The sequence below is a fragment of the Falco naumanni genome, chromosome 1, assembly GCF_017639655.2.
Source record: "Falco naumanni isolate bFalNau1 chromosome 1, bFalNau1.pat, whole genome shotgun sequence".
NCBI classification, from domain to species: Eukaryota; Metazoa; Chordata; class Aves; order Falconiformes; family Falconidae; genus Falco; species Falco naumanni.
In genome coordinates this window covers 122,523,033-122,530,363 of record NC_054054.1, presented here as the reverse complement: position 1 = coordinate 122,530,363, position 7,331 = coordinate 122,523,033, and the positions used below count along the sequence as shown (strand labels likewise).

The following is a 7,331-nucleotide window of genomic DNA, read 5'->3' as shown; positions in this document are numbered from 1 at the left end:
TTGGATGAAGTTTTGGAAGCTCTTTACTAACTCAGATTTAAGAAATTCAGCTTAAGTTACTCAGTTGAATTTTGTTTAGTACAATTGTTTAAAAAAATAATAAAAGCTGGTTTTAAAATGTAGATTCAAGCCAATTTGGGGGGGCATATGATAATCCATATGAAACAGACACTCAGTATTTGAAAGCTATACGTAAAATACCATTAACCGTACTGCTGAATAATCCACAGCACTAAAAAAATGGATACTGTAAATATCTGATTAAGTTTTTTCACAAATTACATTATTTGTTTGGTTTTACAGTCCAAGGTAAGTTAAAATGGGCAAGCTCCTTTGCGATTAAGCACCTTTCTGTTTGTTCTTTACAACTGTTATATTTGCATGGGAATGTTCTCCTCCTCCAGAAATATTTCCTTCAAAATTAACAGATGAAGTCACAATTATACCAAATATCTTTATAGTCAAAGCAGATTTTGTAATAAAAACCATTTAAAATGCAACTGAGGCTTCAAGTCTACTTTTATAGTATCCTTCAGGTGTAAAATACACCCATAGTGCTAGAATTGAGGAAACTTTTATCTTTTATAAAATATCAAAATAACACTTACAGTTTTAAATCGGGCATATTTTAACTGAACTACATTCAAATTCTTCTTTATGAAACAATCTCTCTTTTCATGCAAGATTTTTCATGCATATTCTGGCTCCAAAGCTTCAAATCAGTTTGCCACAACTTGTTTCATTGGAATTCATCAAAAGACTAAAAAGCCAAGTGCCAAGGAGCCGAGCTCCTGGCCCCCACATAAACTGTCCTACCAACCACCGCAGCCTGGAAAGTCCCAGCTCTCAGAATTACCTGATGTTTTAAACAAGAGATCATAATCAAAATCACAATCCCTGACAAAGTCTCAGTATTTTGCTCTATAAATTCTTAATTCATTTTCCAGCATTTGTAGGTTGCTGCTAGCTCCACCCTCTCAAATATCAGCAATTGCTGCTGCTCTTAAAGAAAATTCCATTTTGGAGAAATGTGATATTATTCCAGATGTTCCAGCATACGGCAATTCTGTCTAATCCAACCTGATCATCGCTCTGTAACGAAGCTGAGCGTTAAACAGCTTCTGGAATTTATTCCTTAAACTACTGCACTTGCATATTTGAATTTAACCCTATTGACAGTATCACATTCAAAAGACCTGTTTTTTTGTGAAATAACAGGACCACTCCTGAAGAGTTTTCTTCCAAAAACATAAAACCATGACTAATTTTAGCAGGCCTTTGGGCCACTTGTAGATCAGTTCCTACAGGCTGCTGACTGAATTAAATGTAAGTGTTTCAAATTGTGTTCCTCACCGTATATTAAAAGTTATCATGCAGAGAGATCTTGCTAAATGAAATCTGCTTTCAAATTTTATAGTTTGAGGAAATTCCATACTTAAAAAAAAAGTAAAATGCATTTAGACATTTAAAGAGATTCAAAACAGCTGTAAAAACTGGTATGTCACTATTTCATTTATAGATTAATTTCACCAGGAAAAGGACGGGAAGGGTCCCTGCCCTACCTCCAGCTGTACAGGACTGACCCTTTCACCAGATCGGACAGTTCAGGGTAACATTTGCTACTCAAAATAATGCCTGAAGCAGCGCGCATTCCTCTGTGGTCTGTCATCTGCACTGCAACTGTCTGAGTACTGTAACTGCCTGAGCAAGACTCCAAAGCCTTGGTCAGATGGGACGCTTTGTAAATTAAAATAGTAATAATGAATAACAACACTAGCAGGCACAATCTAGGAGTCGAGGCTCCAATCCTGGATCTAGAAATGGTGTCACTAACAAATCTGTATTGGGAAAATACTGAAATCCTGCATGATGCCGTGGAATGTGGGCACATCATCCACCCACGTGGACGTTCAGGACACCATGGAGGACTTTCTGCCAAAGGAGAGGAAGAACAAAGGCCTGTTGCTTGCTGCCACAGAAGGGAAAAAATCCTAACAGCCTAACCCTCCTAAACCGACAGGCCACTAAGATCCAAATAAAACTCACGAAGCCGATACAAAATCAAATCTACCAAGCAGCGTCTTGGAAATACTTTGATAATTCAGTGCTAAAGAAACATGCCATGAATCCGTAGTCCGTCAGTTACATAGGGAAGAGGAAGCCATCTCCCGACCAGCATCACCCCGGCTCATTTCCTTCAGTCTGCAGCCATATGATTTCTTTTCCACACTGTTGCTGGCTCGCACTAAGGTTCATGCGAATGTGCAGGCTGGCAGTGGGATCTGAAAGACCTATTCTGCCCTCAGCAAGGAAGGGTTTCCCTACCCCAGCATCAGACACTCCCCCAGCAGTCGCAGTCCTGCCGTTAGTACCACCACATGCTTACACTCCCCTTCTCGCTCGCTCCCCCAAAGCGATCGAACCCAAGCAGAAAGCAGAAGCCCCTCTACCAAGCAAAGATCATACCCAGCAAAGGGACACAGCTGTGCCTTGTGAAAGTCACACAGATGCCACCACTCTTTCTCGTTTTACTCGGACTACAGGAAGGGGCTGAAGCCTCACAGGGACGTCCTCACCTGCTGGCCAGTGCAAGCCACCCCACAGCCTCTTCTAAGCTCTCCTGCCCTCCTCCTCCCCTCTGGGGACCAGAAAGGGACAGATCCCAGGAAGGGAAGTGATGAAATCAGCGGGAGCTGGAAAGATTTTCTCAAGCAGGCCAGCAGCGGGAAGGGAAAAGCACATTCTCTTCCACGTCTGGTTTGCCTGTGTGTGCTTAAAAGCTGGCCTGCAGCGCGAGCTGGCACAGAGCACGCCCCGAGCTCGGGGTTTGCCATCTGTGGACAAGGCCAAGAGTGGAGGGGAAAGCGTCTGCAAGCTGGGTACATGCTGGATGCCTCATGCTTACAAAATTTAGTCCTCACTAAGGGTGCAAGATTCTAACACAAGCATGTCCATGCTTCTGCGAAAGGCCTGTGCGGAACAGAGCTGCTACCAGGCACCGTCTGAATCTAACCTGCCCCTGATTACATATATTTGTAACTCAAACACCGCAAACTCGCTATGCTCCATGCATACTTAAAATACAACCCTGGCTTGAAGGTCTCTTATTTGCAAACATAGAGGAACAGCGGTTCCTAAATTGCAGGCAAACATTTGACTTCACTCAGTGCAATTCAAAGAATATCCTGCATGAACCCCACCCTTCTGCCCAACAACTCAAGCCCTTAATGCCTAGATAGTTTTCTTTCAGACCTTATCACAGATAAAATATGGCCCTTTTTTTGTTGAAGGAGTAGAACCTGCCAAATATTTACCAAGTCTTTCAGAAGGCTGAAAATGTCACTCCTACAGTGTAATAAACTTCCCCAGAAAGGCACTGATAAATAGAGAGCCTTGCTGTACTGCCCAGAACTAGTTTAGTGTGGCCTGAGTATTGCCAAGTCTGACTGATGAAGAAAGCATATTTGTACACACAGAAAGATTAGCAAGAGAGGCATAAAGTTTAGAAGTGAAAATAAAACAAAGCCCCATTATTAACCGGGGAGGGGGGGAATAATTGAGTCTGCACCCCAGAGAGCAAAGGACATTATGAAAGCTTCAGAGCTAAAACAGTAATTTAAGAGCTTGTCCACAACTTGCAGCAGAAGCTTGAACCATCTTCTTTAGCATTTGGAAAGTGCTAAACCATGGCCTACCCCCAATCCAGCCTCAGAGCAATATTATTTAAGAATAAAATAAAATATTTTTACTTTGTAATTTGACCCACAAAAAGTCATTTGGGGCATGAGGGAATGTTCCCTTCCAGCCTGAACTTTAATTCAGAGAGAATGTTTAAACTCAACAGTGTAAAACAGATGCTGAGAAATACATCTGCATTGCACTGTATATTCTTTGGGGCACAAACAGAAGTTGGGACGTGCCTGTCAATGCAGTGTGTGCAGCTACGATCTAAATAATTGCTAATAATGTAGATGAATGAAGAAAAAAAAATACATTCCTAGTACAGCAAGTCTGTCAACAGAGTTCTAGCAGCTATAAACAACTACATCCATGCTAGTTCAAACAGATGAACGTTGCTTGAAAAAATGTGTCCTTTCACCTTGGCAAATGCCATTAAGAAAAAAAAAATATCTAAAAGTGACTGGGGAGTTGGAAGCTCGAATGTACACATTCAACAAGTCCCAATGACCATAAAACGCTGAGCACTCACTCCCTACAGAAGCCAAGTTCCGACTGAATCTTGTATGATGCACTCAAATCAGAAGATCATAACTCAAATTATGCTATGTAGTGCTCCAAAATAGGTTTGGGGGGGGAAAAAAACTTGCCAGAGTTATTTAAAGGCAGGAAGAAACCAATTACTGCTGGAAAAAAAATTTCCAGATTATGTTAAACCTGACAAAAGCTAAACCCAGCAGTTTACCCAGCTTTACAAAGCAAACCACAATTAAGAAAATCTCCTATGAAAGGGAAAACTTCAGTTTAGCCTAGCAGCTAGTCCAAGAGCCTGAACAGCAACACAAACAACCTCAACAAAAATCTCTGCTTGTCTACAAAGTTGTACAAAAAGTTGGAAGGAACATGCTAAAGAGGCACAGAAATCTACTCCCCTTTCCCCCCTTTCACACCATCAGGTTTTAATGTTAATGATACGGCTCCACGTGCTGAAAGCATTTTTTACATTATGCTCGTCATCTTGTAGCTCTGACTTGTTCCAGGGTGGATGATTAGAATCAGATTTCTGTGATTTCACTGCAGATTAATTTCGTTAAGAGCTACAGATCTGCAGGGAGAAAAGGGCTGCAAATAGGCCAGCAGAACGGTCTTTTTAACAGCGTTGTCTCCTAAAAGGGCAACAGTATTTTTTGCCTTTACTCCTTACTTTCACATACTTTTCCTTTTTGTGGCCACTAGACAGAGTTCCCTGGGAAAATGGGCCTATGGGGAAATGCAGTGTGAAAAAAAATTTGCTTTAAATTTTGGTTTCAGAGAAAGCTCCCAGCCAGTACTTACGAATAGGTTTATAAAGGGATCAGGCCCAAGGCAGGCCCGACCACGCATGCTGTCCCCCAAGTCAAACAGGCAACTGCGGGACTGCACACACAAAATAATTCTGATATATCAAGGTCCATATGCCCCAAATGCATGTCAGAAGAACAGCTATTAATAAACATTTTAGACGCTGTGCACAAGTGTTTGGATATAGAAGGCTAAAGAAGAAAAAAAGCATGCAGACATCTGCAACACCATTTGCAAATTCCTCTTAATTGTGAAAAACTAAATAAATATTGTTATTTTTATGGGCAAATGCTACAGAATATAGCACTGAAAACAGTGTTTGCAAAAGTCTCATGGGATCAGAGGATAAAAGTTGTGTGGCGTGTGTAAATGTCTGTGTACACACATGCAGCATGTAGACTCCTGTGATACTACATCAGAGAGAGAATTAAATTTTAAGTGGCTCAAAAAAACACACAGGAAGATTTTAATTTTCCATTTGCTTTTATAAACCTTAACCATGAGAATACTGTTGCTGCTTGGCCTTTTTCCTTATTCTAGGTCAATAGCATTGACTTTACAAGAGAGAAGTAAAAACATATCTACATTAAAAAAAAAATAAAAAATGAGGACCCTCAAAATAATTCTAATTTAAGAATTTAAAATGTGATGTAACATAACACAGAAGGGCACAGGAGTTACAAATACAATATAAGCAAAGAGTAACATACAAGAGTGGTATATATACTGTGCCCAAAGAAGGAGCACAAACCAGTGCCTCCAGAAGAACAGTGTACCGAACCCAAACCAAAGACAAATCATAAGGAACATCAGAAGGGGCAGGGGTGGTTAAAGCACTTGGGTGAATAAGAGAATTACCGGGAGCCAGGCCACTTAGTATGTATGGTGACTACATTTATAAAAAAAAAAAAAAGAAAAGAAAAAAAAAAAAGAAAAAAAAAAGAGGGGAAAGAAAAAAGAAAACAGATGTGTTTTCTGAAAGTGAAAGCGGTGACAAGGATGCACATGGCCGTGCAGGAGCGAACCGGGACGCTCGCTGCCTGCCCGGGCACCGCGTTCTGCCAGCGCGGCCGCGCACGTCGGGGCCCGCGGGGATGGCCGCAGCGCCGGGGGACGCGCACGCTGCGGGCCCTTTCCGCGGGGGAAGAAAACAAAATGCACTTACGGTTCGCGGAGAACCAGCTCCGTCCTCTCCCCACAGCCCGCCCGCGGCGAGCCGGGGCCACCCGCCGGGCACAGCGCCGGGGAAGCGGCGGTCCGGGCACAGCGGCGAGGGCCGCCCCAGCGACCGCCGCCTCCCGGCGGGAGCGGCCCCGGCGCCGCCGCGCTCCGTCTTCGCCCGCTGCGAGCCCGGCAGGTCCTGGGAGCCGAGAACTGGGACTTTGTAGGCCAGTTGAAGACACAGAGCTCTCATCTCGCCCGCAAAGACCCAGCCCTCAGCTCGCCCATCAGGCGCGGGCTGCGATTCCTTACGCCTGTTTGTAAACCGCCCTCCTCTCCCCGGCCGGTGCCCACCGCCAGCGCTGAGCCTCGGCCCCCGCCCCGGGGCCACCGGGACCCCGCCGGAGCCGGGCCATCCCCTCGGCGGCAGCCACCGCCCCCGGCCGGGGCAGCCAGCGATCCGCGCCGCCCCCTGCCCGAACTTCCGAGCTGGCCCGGCCCGCGGCGGGGCGAGTCGCCCGGCCCCCGGTCCCGGAGCCGCGGACCCCGGGGGCCAGCTCCGCACCTCGGGCTGGGCCTGCAGCCCCCGGGCCCGCAGCTCCGACGCGCGTCGTGACTCGGCACCGCCGAGCCCGCTCCTGCGGGAACTTCGTACGCGAAGCGAAAACACCCCGTTATGGTTCAGACGGCCAAAAGAGCCCGAGCCCCCCCGTTACCTGCTCCGAGCGAGGAGGGAGCACGGGAACGGGGCTCGGGGATACCCTGCGGCCGCCTCCCCTCCTCGGCGCCGCAGGTCCCCGGGATTACGCACGGGAAGGGCTCGGGCTGAGCTGCAACCGAGCGGGGAGAAGTAGCGGGCGGCTGCGGTCCCCGCTCCTGCCTCCCGCAGCCCAGCTGCTCGCAGATGGGTATTTAAACTGGTATCGATCACGTTGGGATTTTTTCCACGCTTCGTCTTTGCCCTTGCAAAAGGCAAAATAAAAAAAAAATAAAATTCGTTGCCACAAGGGACATTGCAACATTTCTCTCGGCTTTTTCAAAGGCTGCGTTTGCCCCTGCGAGCTTAGGAAGCCCCGACCCAACAAGCAGCAGAGAAGTAGGAGAAAGAGCAAAAAAAAAATCCCAAACACCCAAAAGCAGCAATTAAAAAA

General features: G+C 45.7%; 1 long non-coding RNA gene across 3 annotated transcripts in view; it reads left to right on the top strand.

Annotated features, from left to right (window-relative positions):
* LOC121082477 overlaps nt 1-5,953 on the top strand; it is a 55,493-nt gene extending 49,540 nt beyond the window's left edge. For all 3 annotated transcript variants that reach the window (XR_005826037.1, XR_005826038.1, XR_005826036.1), the window contains one exon: nt 1,520-5,953. This is a non-coding gene — a long non-coding RNA (uncharacterized LOC121082477). The remainder of the gene's footprint in view (nt 1-1,519) is intronic.
* The last annotated feature ends 1,378 nt before the right edge of the window (nt 5,954-7,331 follow it).